Below are 22986 nucleotides of genomic sequence, written 5' to 3' on the forward strand. Positions count from 1 at the left end.
CCGCATATTTCGATGCAAAACGACGATTTCTCGCTGATTTTCGTTGTTTTCTATCTTGAATTCGCAAAGAAGAGCACGAAATCTACAAAATCATGACTTTTTACCAAGATTCAACGGCTGAATTGCAAGAAAACAGCAGAATTCTGCACGAAATCATCAAAATTCTTAGAGAAAACCGCATATTTCGATGCAAAACGACGATTTCTCGCCGATTTTCGTTGTTTTCTGGCTTGAATTCGCAAAGAAGAGCACGAAATCTACAAAATCATCACTTTTTACCTAGATTCAACGGCTGAATTGCATGAAAACAGCAGAATTCTGCACGAAATCATCAAAATTCTTAGAGAAAACTGCATATTTCGATGCAAAACAACGATTTCTTGCCGATTTTCGTTGTTTTCTATCTTGAATTCGCCAAGAAGAGCACGAAATCTACAAAATCATGACTTTTTACCTAGATTCAACGGCTGAATTGCAAGAAAACAGCAGAATTCTGCACGAAATCATCAAAATTGTTACAGAAAACCGCATATTTCGATGCAAAACGACGATTTCTCGCCGATTTTCGTTGTTTTCTGGCTTGAATTCGCAAACAAGAGCACGAAATCTACAAAATCATGACTTTTTACCAAGATTCAACGGCTGAATTGCAAGAAAACAGCAGAATTCTGCACGAAATCATCAAAATTCTTACAGAAAACCTCATATTTCGATGCAAAACGACGATTTTTCGCCGATTTTCGTTGTTTTCTGGCTTGAATTCGCAAAGAAAAGCACGAAATCTACAAAATCATCACTTTTTACCAAGATTCAACAGCTGAATTGCATGAAAACAGCAGAATTCTGCACGAAATCATCAAAATTCTTAGAGAAAACTGCATATTTCGATGCAAAACAACGATTTCTTGCCGATTTTCGTTGTTTTCTGGCTTGAATTCGCAAAGAAGAGCACGAAATCTACAAAATCATCACTTTTTACCAAGATTCAACGGCTGAATTGCATGAAAACAGCAGAATTCTGCACGAAATCATCAAAATTCTTGGAGAAAACTGCATATTTCGATGCAAAACAACGATTTCTCGCCGATTTTCGTTGTTTTCTATCTTGAATTCGCCAAGAAGAGCACGAAATCTACAAAATCATGACTTTTTACCTAGATTCAACGGCTGAATTGCAAGAAAACAGCAGAATTCTGCACGAAATCATCAAAATTCTTACAGAAAACCGCATATTTCGATGCAAAACAACGATTTCTCGCCGATTTTCGTTGTTTTCTGGCTTGAATTCGCAAAGAAGAGCACGAAATCTACAAAATCATCACTTTTTACCAAGATTCAACGGCTGAATTGCAAGAAAACAGCAGAATTCTGCACGAAATCATCAAAATTCTTAGAGAAAACTGCATATTTCGATGCAAAACAACGATTTCTCGCCGATTTTCGTTGTTTTCTATCTTGAATTCGCCAAGAAGAGCACGAAATCTACAAAATCATGACTTTTTACATAGATTCAACGGCTGAATTGCAAGAAAACAGCAGAATTCTGCACGAAATCATCAAAATTCTTACAGAAAACCGCATATTTCGATGCAAAACAACTATTTCTCGCCGATTTTCGTTGTTTTCTATCTTGAATTCGCCAAGAAGAGCACGAAATCTACAAAATCATGACTTTTTACCTAGATTCAACGGCTGAATTGCAAGAAAACAGCAGAATTCTGCACGAAATCATCAAAATTCTTACAGAAAACCGCATATTTCGATGCAAAACGACGATTTCTCGCCGATTTTCGTTGTTTTCTGGCTTGAATTCGCAAAGAAGAGAACGAAATCTACAAAATCATGACTTTTTACCAAGATTCAACGGCTGAATTGCAAGAAAACAGCAGAATTCTGCACAAAATCATCAAAATTCTTACAGAAAACCGCATATTTCGATGCAAAACGACGATTTCTCGCCGATTTTCGTTGTTTTCTGGCTTGAATTCGCAAAGAAGAGCACAAAATCTACAAAATCATCACTTTTTACCAAGATTCAACGGCAGAATTGCATGAAAACAGCAGAATTCTGCACGAAATCATCAAAATTCTTAGAGAAAACTGCATATTACGATGCAAAACAACGATTTCTTGCCGATTTTCGTTGTTTTCTATCTTGAATTCGCCAAGAAGATCACGAAATCTACAAAATCATGACTTTTTACCTAGGTTCAACGGCTGAATTGCAAGAAAACAGCAGAATTCTGCACGAAATCATCAAAATTCTTACAGAAAACCGCATATTTCGATGCAAAACGACGATTTCTCGCCGATTTTCGTTGTTTTCTGGCTTGAATTCGCAAAGAAAAGCACGAAATCTACAAAATCATCACTTTTTACCAAGATTCAACGGCTGAATTGCATGAAAACAGCAGAATTCTGCACGAAATCATCAAAATTCTTAGAGAAAACTGCATATTTCGATGCAAAACAACGATTTCTCGCCGATTTTCGTTGTTTTCTGGCTTGAATTCGCAAAGAAGAGCACGAAATCTACAAAATCATCACTTTTTACCAAGATTCAACGGCTGAATTGCAAGAAAACAGCAGAATTCTGCACGAAATCATCAAAATTCTTAGAGAAAACTGCATATTTCGATGCAAAACAACGATTTCTCGCCGATTTTCGTTGTTTTCTATCTTGAATTCGCCAAGAAGAGCACGAAATCTACAAAATCATGACTTTTTACATAGATTCAACGGCTGAATTGCAAGAAAACAGCAGAATTCTGCACGAAATCATCAAAATTCTTACAGAAAACCGCATATTTCGATGCAAAACAACTATTTCTCGCCGATTTTCGTTGTTTTCTATCTTGAATTCGCCAAGAAGAGCACGAAATCTACAAAATCATGACTTTTTACCTAGATTCAACGGCTGAATTGCAAGAAAACAGCAGAATTCTGCACGAAATCATCAAAATTCTTACAGAAAACCGCATATTTCGATGCAAAACGACGATTCCTCGCCGATTTTCGTTGTTTTCTGGCTTGAATTCGCAAAGAAGAGAACGAAATCTACAAAATCATGACTTTTTACCAAGATTCAACGGCTGAATTGCAAGAAAACAGCAGAATTCTGCACAAAATCATCAAAATTCTTACAGAAAACCGCATATTTCGATGCAAAACGACGATTTCTCGCCGATTTTCGTTGTATTCTGGCTTGAATTCGCAAAGAAGAGCACGAAATCTACAAAATCATGACTTTTTACCAAGATTCAACGGCTGAATTGCAAGAAAACAGCAGAATTCTGCACGAAATCATCAAAATTCTTAGAGAAAACCGCATATTTCGATGCAAAACGACGATTTCTCGCCGATTTTCGTTGTTTTCTGGCTTGAATTCGCAAAGAAGAGCACGAAATCTACAAAATCATGACTTTTTACCAAGATTCAACGGCTGAATTGCAAGAAAACAGCAGAATTCTGCACGAAATCATCAAAATTCTTAGAGAAAACCGCATATTTCGATGCAAAACGACGATTTCTCGCTGATTTTCGTTGTTTTCTATCTTGAATTCGCAAAGAAGAGCACGAAATCTACAAAATCATGACTTTTTACCAAGATTCAACGGCTGAATTGCAAGAAAACAGCAGAATTCTGCACGAAATCATGAAAATTCTTAGAGAAAACCGCATATTTCGATGCAAAACGACGATTTCTCGCCGATTTTCGTTGTTTTCTGGCTTGAATTCGCAAAGAAAAGCACGAAATCTACAAAATCATCACTTTTTACCAAGATTCAACGGCTGAATTGTATGAAAACAGCAGAATTCTGCACGAAATCATCAAAATTCTTAGAGAAAACCGCATATTTCGATGCAAAACGACGATTTCTCGCCGATTTTCGTTGCTTTCTGGCTTGAATTAGCAAAGAAAAGCACGAAATCTACAAAATCATTACTTTTTACCAAGATTCAACGGCTGAATTGCATGAAAACAGCAGAATTCTGCACGAAATCATCAAAATTCTTAGAGAAAACTGCATATTACGATGCAAAACAACGATTTCTTGCCGATTTTCGTTGTTTTCTATCTTGAATTCGCAAAGAAGAGCACGAAATCTACAAAATCATGACTTTTTACATAGATTCAACGGCTGAATTGCAAGAAAACAGCAGAATTCTGCACGAAATCATCAAAATTCTTACAGAAAACCGCATATTTCGATGCAAAACGACGATTTCTCGCCGATTTTCGTTGCTTTCTGGCTTGAATTAGCAAAGAAAAGCACGAAATCTACAAAATCATCACTTTTTACATAGATTCAACGGCTGAATTGCAAGAAAACAGCAGAATTCTGCACGAAATCATCAAAATTCTTAGAGAAAACCGCATATTTCGATGCAAAACGACGATTTCTCGCTGATTTTCGTTGTTTTCTATCTTGAATTCGCAAAGAAGAGCACGAAATCTACAAAATCATGACTTTTTACCAAGATTCAACGGCTGAATTGCAAGAAAACAGCAGAATTCTGCACGAAATCATCAAAATTCTTAGAGAAAACTGCATATTTCGATGCAAAACTACGATTTCTTGCCGATTTTCGTTGTTTTCTATCTTGAATTCGCCAAGAAGAGCACGAAATCTACAAAATCATGACTTTTTACCTAGATTCAACGGCTGAATTGCAAGAAAACAGCAGAATTCTGCACGAAATCATCAAAATTCTTACAGAAAACCGCATATTTCGATGCAAAACGACGATTTCTCGCCGATTTTCGTTGTTTTCTGGCTTTAATTCGCAAAGAAGAGCACGAAATCTACAAAATCATGACTTTTTACCAAGATTCAACGGCTGAATTGCAAGAAAACAGCAGAATTCTGCACGAAATCATCAAAATTCTTACAGAAAACCTCATATTTCGATGCAAAACGAAGATTTCTCGCCGATTTTCGTTGTTTTCTGGCTTGAATTCGCAAAGAAAAGCACGAAATCTACAAAATCATCACTTTTTACCAAGATTCAACGGCTGAATTGCATGAAAACAGCAGAATTCTGCACGAAATCATCAAAATTCTTAGAGAAAACTGCATATTTCGATGCAAAACAACGATTTCTCGCCGATTTTCGTTGTTTTCTATCTTGAATTCGCCAAGAAGAGCACGAAATCTACAAAATCATGACTTTTTACCTAGATTCAACGGCTGAATTGCAAGAAAACAGCAGAATTCTGCACGAAATCATCAAAATTCTTACAGAAAACCGCAAATTTCGATGCAAAACAACGATTTCTCGCCGATTTTCGTTGTTTTCTGGCTTGAATTCGCAAAGAAGAGCACGAAATCTACAAAATCATCACTTTTTACCAAGATTCAACGGCTGAATTGCAAGAAAACAGCAGAATTCTGCACGAAATCATCAAAATTCTTAGAGAAAACTGCATATTTCGATGCAAAACAACGATTTCTCGCCGATTTTCGTTGTTTTCTATCTTGAATTCGCCAAGAAGAGCACGAAATCTACAAAATCATGACTTTTTACATAGATTCAACGGCTGAATTGCAAGAAAACAGCAGAATTCTGCACGAAATCATCAAAATTCTTACAGAAAACCGCATATTTCGATGCAAAACAACGATTTCTCGCCGATTTTCGTTGTTTTCTATCTTGAATTCGCCAAGAAGAGCACGAAATCTACAAAATCATGACTTTTTACCTAGATTCAACGGCTGAATTGCAAGAAAACAGCAGAATTCTGCACGAAATCATCAAAATTCTTAGAGAAAACTGCATATTTCGATGCAAAACAACGATTTCTCGCCGATTTTCGTTGTTTTCTATCTTGAATTCGCCAAGAAGAGCACGAAATCTACAAAATCATGACTTTTTACATAGATTCAACGGCTGAATTGCAAGAAAACAGCAGAATTCTGCACGAAATCATCAAAATTCTTACAGAAAACCGCATATTTCGATGCAAAACGACGATTTCTCGCCGATTTTCGTTGTTTTCTATCTTGAATTCGCCAAGGAGAGCACGAAATCTACAAAATCATGACTTTTTACATAGATTCAACGGCTGAATTGCAAGAAAACAGCAGAATTCTGCACGAAATCATCAAAATTCTTAGAGAAAACCGCATATTTCGATGCAAAACGACGATTTCTCGCTGATTTTCGTTGTTTTCTATCTTGAAATCGTAAAGAAGAGCACGAAATCTACAAAATCATGACTTTTTACCAAGATTCAACGGCTGAATTGCAAGAAAACAGCAGAATTCTGCACGAAATCATCAAAATTCTTAGAGAAAACTGCATATTTCGATGCAAAACAACGATTTCTTGCCGATTTTCGTTGTTTTCTATCTTGAATTCGCCAAGAAGAGCACGAAATCTACAAAATCATGACTTTTTACTTAGATTCAACGGCTGAATTGCAAGAAAACAGCAGAATTCTGCACGAAATCATCAAAATTCTTACAGAAAACCGCATTTTTCGATGCAAAACGACGATTTCTCGCCGATTTTCGTTGTTTTCTGGCTTGAATTCGCAAAGAAGAGAACGAAATCTACAAAATCATGACTTTTTACCAAGATTCAACGGCTGAATTGCAAGAAAACAGCAGAATTCTGCACAAAATCATCAAAATTCTTACAGAAAACCTCATATTTCGATGCAAAACGACGATTTCTTGCCGATTTTCGTTGTTTTCTGGCTTGAATTCGCAAAGAAAAGCACGAAATCTACAAAATCATCACTTTTTACCAAGATTCAACAGCTGAATTGCATGAAAACAGCAGAATTCTGCACGAAATCATCAAAATTCTTAGAGAAAACTGCATATTTCGATGCAAAACAACGATTTCTTGCCGATTTTCGTTGTTTTCTGGCTTGAATTCGCAAAGAAGAGCACGAAATCTACAAAATCATCACTTTTTACCAAGATTCAACGGCTGAATTGCATGAAAACAGCAGAATTCTGCACGAAATCATCAAAATTCTTAGAGAAAATTGCATATTTCGATGCAAAACAACGATTTCTCGCCGATTTTTGTTGTTTTCTATCTTGAATTCGCCAAGAAGAGCACGAAATCTACAAAATCATGACTTTTTACCTAGATTCAACGGCTGAATTGCAAGAAAACAGCAGAATTCTGCACGAAATCATCAAAATTCTTACAGAAAACCGCATATTTCGATGCAAAACAACGATTTCTCGCCGATTTTCGTTGTTTTCTGGCTTGAATTCGCAAAGAAGAGCACGAAATCTACAAAATCATCACTTTTTACCAAGACTCAACGACTGAATTGCAAGAAAACAGCAGAATTCTGCACGAAATCATCCAAATTCTTAGAGAAAACTGCATATTTCGATGCAAAACAACGATTTCTCGCCGATTTTCGTTGTTTTCTATCTTGAATTCGCCAAGAAGAGCACGAAATCTACAAAATCATGACTTTTTACATAGATTCAACGGCTGAATTGCAAGAAAACAGCAGAATTCTGCACGAAATCATCAAAATTCTTACAGAAAACCGCATATTTCGATGCAAAACAACGATTTCTCGCCGATTTTCGTTGTTTTCTATTTAGAATTCGCCAAGAAGAGCACGAAATCTACAAAATCATGACTTTTTACCTAGATTCAACGGCTGAATTGCAAGAAAACAGCAGAATTCTGCACGAAATCATCAAAATTCTTACAGAAAACCGCATATTTCGATGCAAAACGACGATTTCTCGCCGATTTTCGTTGTTTTCTGGCTTGAATTCGCAAAGAAGAGAACGAAATCTACAAAATCATGACTTTTTACCAAGATTCAACGGCTGAATTGCAAGAAAACAGCAGAATTCTGCACAAAATTATCAAAATTCTTACAGAAAACCGCATATTTCGATGCAAAACGACGATTTCTCGCCGATTTTCGTTGTTTTCTGGCTTGAATTCGCAAAGAAGAGCACGAAATCTACAAAATCATCACTTTTTACCAAGATTCTACGGCTGAATTGCAAGAAAACAGCAGAATTCTGCACGAAATCATCAAAATTCTTACAGAAAACCGCATATTTCGATGCAAAACAACGATTTCTCGCCGATTTTCGTTGTTTTCTATCTAGAATTTGCAAAGAAGAGCACGAAATCTGCAAAATCATGACTTTTTACCTAGATTCAACGGCTGAATTGCAAGAAAACAGCAGAATTCTGCACGAAATCATCAAAATTCTTACAGAAAACTGCATATTTCGATGCAAAACAACGATTTCTTGCCGATTTTCGTTGTTTTCTATCTTGAATTCGCCAAGAAGAGCACGAAATCTGCAAAATCATGACTTTTTACCTAGATTCAACGGCTGAATTGCAAGAAAACAGCAGAATTCTGCACGAAATCATCAAAATTCTTACAGAAAACCGCATATTTCGATGCAAAACGACGATTTCTCGCCGATTTTCGTTGTTTTCTGGCTTGAATTCGCAAAGAAGAGCACGAAATCTACAAAATCATGACTTTTTACCAAGATTCAACGGCTGAATTGCAAGAAAACAGCAGAATTCTGCACGAAATCATCAAAATTCTTACAGAAAACCGCATATTTCGATGCAAAACGACGATTTCTCGCCGATTTTCGTTGTTTTCTGGCTTGAATTCGCAAAGAAGAGAACGAAATCTACAAAATCATGACTTTTTACCAAGATTCAACGGCTGAATTGCATGAAAACAGCAGAATTCTGCACGAAATCATCAAAATTCTTAGAGAAAACTGCATATTTCGATGCAAAACAACGATTTCTTGCCGATTTTCGTTGTTTTCTGGCTTGAATTCGCAAAGAAGAGCACGAAATCTACAAAATCATCACTTTTTACCAAGATTCAACGGCTGAATTGCATGAAAACAGCAGAATTCTGCACGAAATCATCAAAATTCTTAGAGAAAACTGCATATTTCGATGCAAAACAACGATTTCTCGCCGATTTTCGTTGTTTTCTATCTTGAATTCGCCAAGAAGAGCACGAAATCTACAAAATCATGACTTTTTACCTAGATTCAACGGCTGAATTGCAAGAAAACAGCAGAATTCTGCACGAAATCATCAAAATTCTTACAGAAAACCGCATATTTCGATGCAAAACGACGATTTCTCGCCGATTTTCGTTGTTTTCTGGCTTGAATTCGCAAAGAAGAGCACGAAATCTACAAAATCATCACTTTTTACCAAGATTCTACGGCTGAATTGCAAGAAAACAGCAGAATTCTGCACGAAATCATCAAAATTCTTACAGAAAACCGCATATTTCGATGCAAAACGACGATTTCTCGCCGATTTTCGTTGTTTTCTGGCTTGAATTCGCAAAGAAGAGCACAAAATCTACAAAATCATGACTTTTTACCAAGATTCAACAGCTGAATTGCAAGAAAACAGCAGAATTCTGCACGAAATCATCAAAATTCTTAGAGAAAACTGCATATTTCGATGCAAAACAACGATTTCTCGCCGATTTTCGTTGTTTTCTATCTTGAATTCGCCAAGAAGAGCACGAAATCTACAAAATCATGACTTTTTACATAGATTCAACGGCTGAATTGCAAGAAAACAGCAGAATTCTGCACGAAATCATCAAAATTCTAACAGAAAACCGCATATTTCGATGCAAAACAACGATTTCTCGCCGATTTTCGTTGTTTTCTATCTTGAATTCGCCAAGAAGAGCACGAAATCTACAAAATCATGACTTTTTACCTAGATTCAACGGCTGAATTGCAAGAAAACAGCAGAATTCTGCACGAAATCATCAAAATTCTTACAGAAAACCGCATATTTCGATGCAAAACGACGATTTCTCGCCGATTTTCGTTGTTTTCTGGCTTGAATTCGCAAAGAAGAGCACGAAATCTACAAAATCATGACTTTTTACCAAGATTCAACGGCTGAATTGCAAGAAAACAGCAGAATTCTGCACGAAATCGTCAAAATTCTTAGAGAAAACCGCATATTTCGATGCAAAACGACGATTTCTCGCCGATTTTCGTTGTTTTCTGGCTTGAATTCGCAAAGAAGAGCACAAAATCTACAAAATCATCACTTTTTACTAAGATTCAACTTCTGAATTGCAAGAAAACAGCAGAATGCTGCACGAAATCATCAAAATTCTTAGAGAAAACCGCATATTTCGATGCAAAACGACGATTTCTCGCCGATTTTCGTTGTTTTCTGGCTTGAATTCGCAAAGAAGAGCACGAAATCTACAAAATCATGACATTTTACCAAGATTCAACGGCTGAATTGCAAGAAAACAGCAGAATTCTGCACGAAATCATCAAAATTCTTACAGAAAACCGCATATTTCGATGCAAAACGACGATTTCTCGCCGATTTTCGTTGTTTTCTGGCATGAATTCGCAAAGAAGAGTACGAAATCTACAAAATCATGACTTTTAACCAAGATTCAACGGCTGAATTGCAAGAAAACAGCAGAATTCTGCACGAAATCATCAAAATTCTTACAGAAAACCGCATATTTCGATGCAAAACGACGATTTCTCGCCGATTTTCGTTGTTTTCTATCTTGAATTCGCCAAGAAGAGCACGAAATCTACAAAATCATGACTTTTTACATAGATTCAACGGCTGAATTGCAAGAAAACAGCAGAATTCTGCACGAAATCATCAAAATTCTTACAGAAAACCGCATATTTCGATGCAAAACAACGATTTCTCGCCGATTTTCGTTGTTTTCTATCTTGAATTCGCCAAGAAGAGCACGAAATCTACAAAATCATGACTTTTTACCTAGATTCAACGGCTGAATTGCAAGAAAACAGCAGAATTCTGCACGAAATCATCAAAATTCTTACAGAAAACCGCATATTTCGATGCAAAACGACGATTTCTCGCCGATTTTCGTTGTTTTCTGGCTTGAATTCGCAAAGAAGAGCACGAAATCTACAAAATCATGACTTTTTACCAAGATTCAACGGCTGAATTGCAAGAAAACAGCAGAATTCTGCACGAAATCGTCAAAATTCTTAGAGAAAACCGCATATTTCGATGCAAAACGACGATTTCTCGCCGATTTTCGTTGTTTTCTGGCTTGAATTCGCAAAGAAGAGCACAAAATCTACAAAATCATCACTTTTTACTAAGATTCAACTTCTGAATTGCAAGAAAACAGCAGAATTCTGCACGAAATCATCAAAATTCTTAGAGAAAACCGCATATTTCGATGCAAAACGACGATTTCTCGCCGATTTTCGTTGTTTTCTGGCTTGAATTCGCAAAGAAGAGCACGAAATCTACAAAATCATGACATTTTACCAAGATTCAACGGCTGAATTGCAAGAAAACAGCAGAATTCTGCACGAAATCATCAAAATTCTTACAGAAAACCGCATATTTCGATGCAAAACGACGATTTCTCGCCGATTTTCGTTGTTTTCTGGCATGAATTCGCACAGAAGAGTACAAAATCTACAAAATCATGACTTTTTACCAAGATTCAACGGCTGAATTGCAAGAAAACAGCAGAATTCTGCACGAAATCATCAAAATTCTTACAGAAAACCGCATATTTCGATGCAAAACGACGATTTCTCGCCGATTTTCGTTGTTTTCTGGCATGAATTCGCAAAGAAGAGTACGAAATCTACAAAATCATGACTTTTTACCAAGATTCAACGGCTGAATTGCAAGAAAACAGCAGAATTCTGCACGAAATCATCAAAATTCTTACAGAAAACCGCATATTTCGATGCAAAACAACGATTTCTCGCCGATTTTCGTTGTTTTCTATCTAGAATTTGCAAAGAAGAGCACGAAATCTACAAAATCATGACTTTTTACCAAGATTCAACGGCTGAATAGCAAGAAAACAGCAGAATTCTGCACGAAATCATCAAAATTCTTAGAGAAAACCGCATATTTCGATGCAAAACGACGATTTCTTGCCGATTTTCGTTGTTTTCTGGCTTGAATTCGCAAAGAAGAGCACGAAATCTACAAAATCATCACTTTTTACCAAGATTCAACAGCTGAATTGCATGAAAACAGCAGAATTCTGCACGAAATCATCAAAATTCTTAGAGAAAACTGCATATTTCGATGCAAAACAACGATTTCTTGCCGATTTTCGTTGTTTTCTATCTTGAATTCGCCAAGAAGAGCACGAAATCTGCAAAATCATGACTTTTTACCTAGATTCAACGGCTGAATTGCAAGAAAACAGCAGAATTCTGCACGAAATCATCAAAATTCTTACAGAAAACCGCATATTTCGATGCAAAACGACGATTTCTCGCCGATTTTCGTTGTTTTCTGGCTTGAATTCGCAAAGAAGAGCACGAAATCTACAAAATCATGACTTTTTACCAAGATTCAACGGCTGAATTGCAAGAAAACAGCAGAATTCTGCACGAAATCATCAAAATTCTTACAGAAAACCGCATATTTCGATGCAAAACGACGATTTCTCGCCGATTTTCGTTGTTTTCTGGCTTGAATTCGCAAAGAAGAGCACGAAATCTACAAAATCATGACTTTTTACCAAGATTCAACGGCTGAATTGCAAGAAAACAGCAGAATTCTGCACGAAATCGTCAAAATTCTTAGAGAAAACCGCATATTTCGATGCAAAACGACGATTTCTCGCCGATTTTCGTTGTTTTCTGGCTTGAATTCGCAAAGAAGAGCACAAAATCTACAAAATCATCACTTTTTACCAAGATTCAAGGGCTGAATTGCAAGAAAACAGCAGAATTCTGCACGAAATCATCAAAATTCTTACAGAAAACCGCATTATTCGATGCAAAACAACGATTTCTCGCCGATTTTCGTTGTTTTCTGGCTTGAATTCGCAAAGAAGAGCACGAAATCTACAAAATCATCACTTTTTACCAAGATTCTACGCCTGAATTGCAAGAAAACAGCAGAATTCTGCACGAAATCATCAAAATTCTTACAGAAAATCGCATATTTCGATGCAAAACGACGATTTCTCGTCGATTTTCGTTGTTTTCTGGCTTGAATTCGCAAAGAAGAGCACGAAATCTACAAAATCATGACTTTTTACCAAGATTCAACGGCTGAATTGCAAGAAAACAGCAGAATTCTGCACGAAATCATCAAAATTCATACAGAAAACCGCATTTTTCGATGCAAAACGACGATTACTCGCCGATTTTCGTTGTTTTCTGGCATGAATTTGCAAAGAAGAGCACGAAATCCACAAAATTATGACTTTTTACCTAGATTCAACGGCTGAATTGCAAGAAAACAGCAGAATTCTGCACGAAATCATCAAAATTCTTAGAGAAAACCGCATATTTCGATGCAAAACGACGATTTCTCGCTGATTTTCGTTGTTTTCTATCTTGAATTTGCAAAGAAGAGCACAAAATCTACAAAATCATGACTTTTTACCAAGATTCAACGGCTGAATTGCAAGAAAACAGCAGAATTCTGCACGAAATCGTCAAAATTCTTAGAGAAAACCGCATATTTCGATGCAAAACGAGGATTTCTCGCCGATTTTTGATGTTTTCTGGCTTGAATTCGCAAAGAAGAGCACGAAATCTACAAAATCATGACTTTTTACCAAGATTCAACAGCTGAATTGCAAGAAAACAGCAGAATTCTGCACGAAATCATCAAAATTCTTACAGAAAACCGCATATTTCGATGCAAAACGACGATTTCTCGCCGATTTTCGTTGTTTTCTGGCTTGAATTCGCAAAGAAGAGCACGAAATCTACAAAATCATGACTTTTTACCAAGATTCAACGGCTGAATTGCAAGAAAACAGCAGAATTCTGCACGAAATCATCAAAATTCTTACAGAAAACCGCATTTTTCGATGCAAAACGACGATTTCTCGCCGATTTTCGTTGTTTTCTGGCTTGAATTCGCAAAGAAGAGCACGAAATCTACAAAATCATGACTTTTTACCAAGATTCAAGGGCTGAATTGCAAGAAAACAGCAGAATTCTGCACGAAATCATCAAAATTCTTACAGAAAACCGCATTATTCGATGCAAAACAACGATTTCTCGCCGATTTTCGTTGTTTTCTGGCTTGAATTCGCAAAGAAGAGCACGAAATCTACAAAATCATCACTTTTTACCAAGATTCTACGCCTGAATTGCAAGAAAACAGCAGAATTCTGCACGAAATCATCAAAATTCTTACAGAAAACCGCATTATTCGATGCAAAACAACGATTTCTCGCCGATTTTCGTTGTTTTCTGGCTTGAATTCGCAAAGAAGAGCACGAAATCTACAAAATCATCACTTTTTACCAAGATTCTACGCCTGAATTGCAAGAAAACAGCAGAATTCTGCACGAAATCATCAAAATTCTTACAGAAAATCGCATATTTCGATGCAAAACGACGATTTCTCGCCGATTTTCGTTGTTTTCTGGCTTGAATTCGCAAAGAAGAGCACGAAATCTACAAAATCAAGACTTTTTACCAAGATTCAACGGCTGAATTGCAAGAAAACAGCAGAATTCTGCACGAAATCATCAAAATTCTTAGAGAAAACTGCATATTTCGATGCAAAACAACGATTTCTCGCCGATTTTCGTTGTTTTCTATCTTGAATTCGCCAAGAAGAGCACGAAATCTACAAAATCATGACTTTTTACATAGATTCAACGGCTGAATTGCAAGAAAACAGCAGAATTCTGCACGAAATCATCAAAATTCTTACAGAAAACCGCATATTTCGATGCAAAACAACGATTTCTCGCCGATTTTCGTTGTTCTCTATCTTGAATTCGCCAAGAAGAGCACGAAATCTACAAAATCATGACTTTTTACCTAGATTCAACGGCTGAATTGCAAGAAAACAGCAGAATTCTGCACGAAATCATCAAAATTCTTACAGAAAACCGGATATTTCGATGCAAAACGACGATTTCTCGCCGATTTTCGTTGTTTTCTGGCTTGAATTCGCAAAGAAGAGCACGAAATCTACAAAATCATGACTTTTTACCAAGATTCATGGCTGAATTGCAAGAAAACAGCAGAATTCTGCACGAAATCATCAAAATTCTTACAGAAAACCGCATATTTCGATGCAAAACGACGATTTCTCGCCGATCTTCGTTGTTTTCTGGCATGAATTTGCAAAGAAGAGCACGAAATCTACAAAATCATGACTTTTTATCAAGATTCAACTACTGAATTGCAAGAAAACAGCAGAATTCTGCACGAAATCATCAAAATTCTTAGAGAAAACCGCATATTTCGATGCAAAACGACGATTTCTCGCTGATTTTCGCTGTTTTCTATCTTGAATTCGCAAAGAAGAGCACGAAATCTACAAAATCATCACTTTTTACCAAGATTCAACGGCTGACATGCAAGAAAACAGCAGAATTCTGCACGAAATCATCAAAATTCTTAGAGAAAACTGCATATTTCGATGCAAAACAACGATTTCTCGCCGATTTTCGTTGTTCTCTATCTTGAATTCGCCAAGAAGAGCACGAAATCTACAAAATCATGACTTTTTACCCAGATTCAACGGCTGAATTGCAAGAAAACAGCAGAATTCTGCACGAAATCATCAAAATTCTTACAGAAAACCGCATATTTCGATGCAAAACGACGATTTTTCGCCGATTTTCGTTGTTTTCTGGCTTGAATTCGCAAAGAAGAGCACGGAATCTACAAAATCATGACTTTTTACCAAGATTCAACGGCTGAATTGCAAGAAAACAGCAGAATTCTGCTCGAAATCATCAAAATTCTTACAGAAAACCGCATATTTCGATGCAAAACGACGATTTCTCGCCGATTTTCGTTGTTTTCTGGCATGAATTTGCAAAGAAGAGCACGAAATCCACAAAATCATGACTTTTTACCAAGATTCAACGGCTGAATTTGCAAGAAAACAGCAAACTTCTGCACGAAATCGTCAAAATTCTTAGAGAAAACCGCATATTTCGATGCAAAACGAAGATTTCTCGCCGATTTTCGTTGTTTTCTGGCTTGAATTCGCAAAGAAGAGCACGAAATCTACAAAATCATCACTTTTTACCAAGATTCAACGGCTGAATTGCAAGAAAACAGCAGAATTCTGCACGAAATCATCAAAATTCTTAGAGAAAACCGCATATTTCGATGCAAAACGACGATTTCTCGCCGATTTTCGTTGTTTTCTGGCTTGAATTCGCAAAAGAGCACGAAATCTACAAAATCATCACTTTTTACCAAGATTCAACGGCTGAATTGCAAGAAAGCAGCAGAATTCTGCACGAAATCATCAAAATTCTTAGAGAAAACTGCATATTTCGATGCAAAACAACGATTTCTTGCCGATTTTCGTTGTTTTCTATCTTGAATTCGCCAAGAAGAGCACGAAATCTGCAAAATCATGACTTTTTACCTAGATTCAACGGCTGAATTGCAAGAAAACAGCAGAATTCTGCACGAAATCATCAAAATTCTTACAGAAAACCGCATATTTCGATGCAAAACGACGATTTCTCGCCGATTTTCGTTGTTTTCTGGCTTGAATTCGCAAAGAAGAGCACGAAATCTACAAAATCATGACTTTTTACCAAGATTCAACGGCTGAATTGCAAGAAAACAGCAGAATTCTGCACGAAATCATCAAAATTCTTACAGAAAACCGCATATTTCGATGCAAAACGACGATTTCTCGCCGATTTTCGTTGTTTTCTGGCTTGAATTCGCAAAGAAGAGCACGAAATCTACAAAATCATGACTTTTTACCAAGATTCAACGGCTGAATTGCAAGAAAACAGCAGAATTCTGCACGAAATCGTCAAAATTCTTAGAGAAAACCGCATATTTCGATGCAAAACGACGATTTCTCGCCGATTTTCGTTGTTTTCTGGCTTGAATTCGCAAAGAAGAGCACAAAATCTACAAAATCATCACTTTTTACCAAGATTCAAGGGCTGAATTGCAAGAAAACAGCAGAATTCTGCACGAAATCATCAAAATTCTTACAGAAAACCGCATTATTCGATGCAAAACAACGATTTCTCGCCGATTTTCGTTGTTTTCTGGCTTGAATTCGCAAAGAAGAGCACGAAATCTACAAAATCATCACTTTTTACCAAGATTCTACGCCTGAATTGCAAGAAAACAGCAGAATTCTGCACGAAATCATCAAAATTCTTACAGAAAATCGCATATTTCGATGCAAAACGACGATTTCTCGTCGATTTTCGTTGTTTTCTGGCTTGAATTCGCAAAGAAGAGCACGAAATCTACAAAATCATGACTTTTTACCAAGATTCAACGGCTGAATTGCAAGAAAACAGCAGAATTCTGCACGAAATCATCAAAATTCATACAGAAAACCGCATTTTTCGATGCAAAACGACGATTACTCGCCGATTTTCGTTGTTTTCTGGCATGAATTTGCAAAGAAGAGCACGAAATCCACAAAATTATGACTTTTTACCTAGATTCAACGGCTGAATTGCAAGAAAACAGCAGAATTCTGCACGAAATCATCAAAATTCTTAGAGAAAACCGCATATTTCGATGCAAAACGACGATTTCTCGCTGATTTTCGTTGTTTTCTATCTTGAATTTGCAAAGAAGAGCACAAAATCTACAAAATCATGACTTTTTACCAAGATTCAACGGCTGAATTGCAAGAAAACAGCAGAATTCTGCACGAAATCGTCAAAATTCTTAGAGAAAACCGCATATTTCGATGCAAAACGAGGATTTCTCGCCGATTTTTGATGTTTTCTGGCTTGAATTCGCAAAGAAGAGCACGAAATCTACAAAATCATGACTTTTTACCAAGATTCAACAGCTGAATTGCAAGAAAACAGCAGAATTCTGCACGAAATCATCAAAATTCTTACAGAAAACCGCATATTTCGATGCAAAACGACGATTTCTCGCCGATTTTCGTTGTTTTCTGGCTTGAATTCGCAAAGAAGAGCACGAAATCTACAAAATCATGACTTTTTACCAAGATTCAACGGCTGAATTGCAAGAAAACAGCAGAATTCTGCACGAAATCATCAAAATTCTTACAGAAAACCGCATTTTTCGATGCAAAACGACGATTTCTCGCCGATTTTCGTTGTTTTCTGGCTTGAATTCGCAAAGAAGAGCACGAAATCTACAAAATCATGACTTTTTACCAAGATTCAAGGGCTGAATTGCAAGAAAACAGCAGAATTCTGCACGAAATCATCAAAATTCTTACAGAAAACCGCATTATTCGATGCAAAACAACGATTTCTCGCCGATTTTCGTTGTTTTCTGGCTTGAATTCGCAAAGAAGAGCACGAAATCTACAAAATCATCACTTTTTACCAAGATTCTACGCCTGAATTGCAAGAAAACAGCAGAATTCTGCACGAAATCATCAAAATTCTTACAGAAAACCGCATTATTCGATGCAAAACAACGATTTCTCGCCGATTTTCGTTGTTTTCTGGCTTGAATTCGCAAAGAAGAGCACGAAATCTACAAAATCATCACTTTTTACCAAGATTCTACGCCTGAATTGCAAGAAAACAGCAGAATTCTGCACGAAATCATCAAAATTCTTACAGAAAATCGCATATTTCGATGCAAAACGACGATTTCTCGCCGATTTTCGTTGTTTTCTGGCTTGAATTCGCAAAGAAGAGCACGAAATCTACAAAATCAAGACTTTTTACCAAGATTCAACGGCTGAATTGCAAGAAAACAGCAGAATTCTGCACGAAATCATCAAAATTCTTAGAGAAAACTGCATATTTCGATGCAAAACAACGATTTCTCGCCGATTTTCGTTGTTTTCTATCTTGAATTCGCCAAGAAGAGCACGAAATCTACAAAATCATGACTTTTTACATAGATTCAACGGCTGAATTGCAAGAAAACAGCAGAATTCTGCACGAAATCATCAAAATTCTTACAGAAAACCGCATATTTCGATGCAAAACAACGATTTCTCGCCGATTTTCGTTGTTCTCTATCTTGAATTCGCCAAGAAGAGCACGAAATCTACAAAATCATGACTTTTTACCTAGATTCAACGGCTGAATTGCAAGAAAACAGCAGAATTCTGCACGAAATCATCAAAATTCTTACAGAAAACCGGATATTTCGATGCAAAACGACGATTTCTCGCCGATTTTCGTTGTTTTCTGGCTTGAATTCGCAAAGAAGAGCACGAAATCTACAAAATCATGACTTTTTACCAAGATTCATGGCTGAATTGCAAGAAAACAGCAGAATTCTGCACGAAATCATCAAAATTCTTACAGAAAACCGCATATTTCGATGCAAAACGACGATTTCTCGCCGATCTTCGTTGTTTTCTGGCATGAATTTGCAAAGAAGAGCACGAAATCTACAAAATCATGACTTTTTATCAAGATTCAACTACTGAATTGCAAGAAAACAGCAGAATTCTGCACGAAATCATCAAAATTCTTAGAGAAAACCGCATATTTCGATGCAAAACGACGATTTCTCGCTGATTTTCGCTGTTTTCTATCTTGAATTCGCAAAGAAGAGCACGAAATCTACAAAATCATCACTTTTTACCAAGATTCAACGGCTGACATGCAAGAAAACAGCAGAATTCTGCACGAAATCATCAAAATTCTTAGAGAAAACTGCATATTTCGATGCAAAACAACGATTTCTCGCCGATTTTCGTTGTTCTCTATCTTGAATTCGCCAAGAAGAGCACGAAATCTACAAAATCATGACTTTTTACCCAGATTCAACGGCTGAATTGCAAGAAAACAGCAGAATTCTGCACGAAATCATCAAAATTCTTACAGAAAACCGCATATTTCGATGCAAAACGACGATTTTTCGCCGATTTTCGTTGTTTTCTGGCTTGAATTCGCAAAGAAGAGCACGGAATCTACAAAATCATGACTTTTTACCAAGATTCAACGGCTGAATTGCAAGAAAACAGCAGAATTCTGCTCGAAATCATCAAAATTCTTACAGAAAACCGCATATTTCGATGCAAAACGACGATTTCTCGCCGATTTTCGTTGTTTTCTGGCATGAATTTGCAAAGAAGAGCACGAAATCCACAAAATCATGACTTTTTACCAAGATTCAACGGCTGAATTTGCAAGAAAACAGCAAACTTCTGCACGAAATCGTCAAAATTCTTAGAGAAAACCGCATATTTCGATGCAAAACGAAGATTTCTCGCCGATTTTCGTTGTTTTCTGGCTTGAATTCGCAAAGAAGAGCACGAAATCTACAAAATCATCACTTTTTACCAAGATTCAACGGCTGAATTGCAAGAAAACAGCAGAATTCTGCACGAAATCATCAAAATTCTTAGAGAAAACCGCATATTTCGATGCAAAACGACGATTTCTCGCCGATTTTCGTTGTTTTCTGGCTTGAATTCGCAAAAGAGCACGAAATCTACAAAATCATCACTTTTTACCAAGATTCAACGGCTGAATTGCAAGAAAGCAGCAGAATTCTGCACGAAATCATCAAAATTCTTAGAGAAAACTGCATATTTCGATGCAAAACAACGATTTCTCGCCGATTTTCGTTGTTTTCTATCTTGAATTCGCCAAGAAGAGCACGAAATCTACAAAATCATGACTTTTTACCTATATTCAACGGCTGAATTGCAAGAAAACAGCAGAATTCTGCACGAAATCATCAAAATTCTTACAGAAAACCGCATATTTCGATGCAAAACGACGATTTTTCGCCGATTTTCGTTGTTTTCTGGCTTGAATTCGCAAAGAAGAGCACGAAATCTACAAAATCATGACTTTTTACCAAGATTCAACGGCTGAATTGCAAGAAAACAGCAGAATTCTGCTCGAAATCATTAAAATTCTTACAGAAAACCGCATATTTCGATGCAAAACGACGATTTCTCGCCGATTTTCGTTGTTTTCTGGCATGAATTTGCAAAGAAGAGCACGAAATCCACAAAATCATGACTTTTTACCAAGATTCAACGGCTGAATTGCAAGAAAACAGCAGAATTCTGCACGAAATCGTCAAAATTCTTAGAGAAAACCGCATATTTCGATACAAAACGAAGATTTCTCGCCGATTTTCGTTGTTTTCTGGCTTGAATTCGCAAAGAAGAGCACGAAATCTACAAAATCATCACTTTTTACCAAGATTCAACGGCTGAATTGCAAGAAAACAGCAGAATTCTGCACGAAATCATCAAAATTCTTAGAGAAAACCGCATATTTCGATGCAAAACGACGATTTCTCGCCGATTTTCGTTGTTTTCTGGCTTGAATTCGCAAAAGAGCACGAAATCTACAAAATCATCACTTTTTACCAAGATTCAACGGCTGAATTGCAAGAAAACAGCAGAATTCTGCACGAAATCATCAAAATTCTTAGAGAAAACTGCATATTTCGATGCAAAACAACGATTTCTCGCCGATTTTCGTTGTTTTCTATCTTGAATTCGCCAAGAAGAGCACGAAATCTACAAAATCATGACTTTTTACCTAGATTCAACGGCTGAATTGCAAGAAAACAGCAGAATTCTGCACGAAATCATCAAAATTCTTACAGAAAACCGCATATTTCGATGCAAAACAACGATTTCTCGCCGATTTTTGTTGTTTTCTATCTTGAATTCGCCAAGAAGAGCACGAAATCTACAAAATCATAACTTTTTACCTAGATTCAACGGCTGAATTGCAGGAAAACAGCAGAATTCTCCACGAAATCATCAAAATTCTTACAGAAAACCGCATATTTCGATGCAAAACGACGATTTTTCGCCGATTTTCGTTGTTTTCTGGCTTGAATTCGCAAAGAAGAGCACGAAATCTACAAAATCATGACTTTTTACCAAGATTCAACGGCTGAATTGCAAGAAAACAGCAGAATTCTGCACGAAATCATCAAAATTCTTACAGAAAACCGCATATTTCGATGCAAAACGACGATTACTCGCCGATTTTCGTTGTTTTCTGGCATGAATTTGCAAAGAAGAGCACGAAATCCACAAAATCATGACTTTTTACCAAGATTCAACGGCTGAATTGCAAGAAAACAGCAGAATTCTGCACGAAATCATCAAAATTCTTAGAGAAAACCGCATATTTCGATGCAAAACGACGATTTCTCGCTGATTTTCGTTGTTTTCTATCTTGAATTTGCAAAGAAGAGCACAAAATCTACAAAATCATGACTTTTTACCAAGATTCAACGGCTGAATTGCAAGAAAACAGCAGAATCCTGCACGAAATCGTCAAAATTCTTAGAGAAAACCGCATATTTCGATGCAAAACGACGATTTCTCGCCGATTTTCGATGTTTTCTGGCTTGAATTCGCAAAGAAGAGCACGAAATCTACAAAATCATGACTTTTTACCAAGATTCAACGGCTGAATTGCAAGAAAACAGCAGAATTCTGCACGAAATCGTCAAAATTCTTAGAGAAAACCGCATATTTCGATGCAAAACGAAGATTTCTCGCCGATTTTCGTTGTTTTCTGGCTTGAATTCGCAAAGAAGAGCACGAAATCTACAAAATCATGACTTTTTACCAAGATTCAACGGCTGAATTGCAAGAAAACAGCAGAATTCTGCACGAAATCATCAAAATTCTTACAGAAAACCGTATATTTCGACGCAAAACGACGATTTCTCGCCGATTTTCGTTGTTTTCTGGGATGAATTTGCAAAGGAGAGCACGAAATCCACAAAATCATGACTTTTTACCAAGATTCAACGGCTGAATTGCAAGAAAACAGCAGAATTCTGCACGAAATCATCAAAATTCTTAGAGAAAACCGCATATTTCGATGCAAAACGACGATTTCTCGCTGATTTTCGTTGTTTTCTATCTTGAATTCGCAAAGAAGAGCACAAAATCTACAAAATCATGACTTTTTACCAAGATACAACTGCTGAATTGCAAGAAAACAGCAGAATTCTGCACGAAATCGTCAAAATTCTTAGAGAAAACCGCATATTTCGATGCAAAACGAGGATTTCTCGCCGATTTTCGATGTTTTCTGGCTTGAATTCGCAA

Source organism: Gnatocerus cornutus, unplaced genomic scaffold, assembly GCF_029298725.1.
Source record: "Gnatocerus cornutus isolate USDA-ARS CGAHR unplaced genomic scaffold, icGnaCorn1.1 ctg00000115.1, whole genome shotgun sequence".
Classification (NCBI taxonomy): domain Eukaryota; kingdom Metazoa; phylum Arthropoda; class Insecta; order Coleoptera; family Tenebrionidae; genus Gnatocerus; species Gnatocerus cornutus.